Source organism: Triticum aestivum, chromosome 3A, assembly GCF_018294505.1.
Source record: "Triticum aestivum cultivar Chinese Spring chromosome 3A, IWGSC CS RefSeq v2.1, whole genome shotgun sequence".
Taxonomy (NCBI): Eukaryota; Viridiplantae; Streptophyta; class Magnoliopsida; order Poales; family Poaceae; genus Triticum; species Triticum aestivum.
This window is the reverse complement of record NC_057800.1, coordinates 403,462,622-403,464,138: the sequence shown is the minus strand read 5'-3', so window position 1 is coordinate 403,464,138 and position 1,517 is coordinate 403,462,622.

The following is a 1,517-nucleotide window of genomic DNA, read 5'->3' as shown; positions in this document are numbered from 1 at the left end:
TGATACCTGTCACATACTTCGTTGGCTGACCAACTATTTGTATAGTAAGGGTGAAAAACACCAATCCGGAGTGTTGACGAATCCTTGCCCTCTTGCCGGTTCATATAAAAACCAAGCCGCGCTATAATAGCCGCTGATTTGTTCGTATAATGCTGGTGACACCTAGTCAAAACCAGACCGGAGCAACGTACTATCGGTTTAAAAACTGATCGTGTACTGACAACTAAGCGTTGAAAATCACGCCGGGTTGTAGTAAACACCGGTTTATCAGAAAATATTCATAAATCCCTTATTAAAAGATTATAAAAACAGCAAAGACAAAAGAAATATGCAAGGCTTTTCATGGGCTGCCAGGCCGCTGAATTAAACCATTTTGTAAATCCTTTTAAGATGGACCTCAATCTTTAACCAATCACCGGTTTAACTTTGACAAATTCAGGGTCTATGAGATTGACATGTCAAACGTTCGATGGGTCATACCAGGTTTACCTGGACGGAGTGGCTTACTTAAAGAGGTAGGATAACCCGGGGTTTTAGGTGAATACACCTGGCTTCCAAGCCTGGCTTGATAGCCTATTACCAGGGTGCAAGCTCGTTTGTTCTTTGAGAAGCAAGGAGCCCCCAAGTACTATTTGAGCAATGCTCAGTGGTGACCTATGTTTGAGTTGTGCTTTATGCAACAGACTCTCTTTGTCTCCACATAATTTCCTTGTGGTTTTTAAGCCTATCAAAAGGTGTGGCTATGGCGTAAATACAACCAAGCCCCCTAGTGATTTCCCTTTTTGGTTTTAAACCGATCAAGAGGTGTAGCTATGGTTCGGATACGACCAAGACCCTAGTGATTTCCTTTATATCTGTGTGGCTTTATAAGCCGGGTTTAATAGAACTCCGCTTTGTAAGTAGAAGCCCCCATGGAACCACACATGATGTAAAAAAGAACAGAGACCCCGCTTTAGCTGAGGCTCCGGTTGATTATATAATATATACATTGTCATAAGTATGTAGATAAGAAGAGGCTATGGCTCAAGTATGGTAAGGCTGAAGAAAAGCTATATTCCACGGCCGCTGGGTCTCCTCCTCTGATTTGCGTGAGTCTTTGTGCTCTCGAACATCGATGAGGTAGTATGACCCGTTGTGCAGATTTTTGCTGACCACAGAAGGTCCTTCCCAAGGTGGGGATAGCTTGTGCATATCAGTTTGATCCTGGATGAGCCGGAGCACCAGATCGCCTTCTTGAAAGGTTCTGGTCTTAACCCGGCGGCTGTGATAACGTCGGAGATCTTGTTGATAAATCTCGAATGTGCTCCTGCTAAATCACGCTCTTCATCTAATAGGTCCAGTGAGTCCTGACGTGCTTTCTCATTCTCCGCTTCAACGTAAGCCTCCACCCGGGGTGAGTCACGACGGATGTCACTAGGGAGAACCGCCTCTGCTCCGTAAACCATGAAGAAAGGCATGTAACCCATGGATCTGTTAGGTGTGGTGTTGATACTCCATAACACATAAGGTAACTCCTC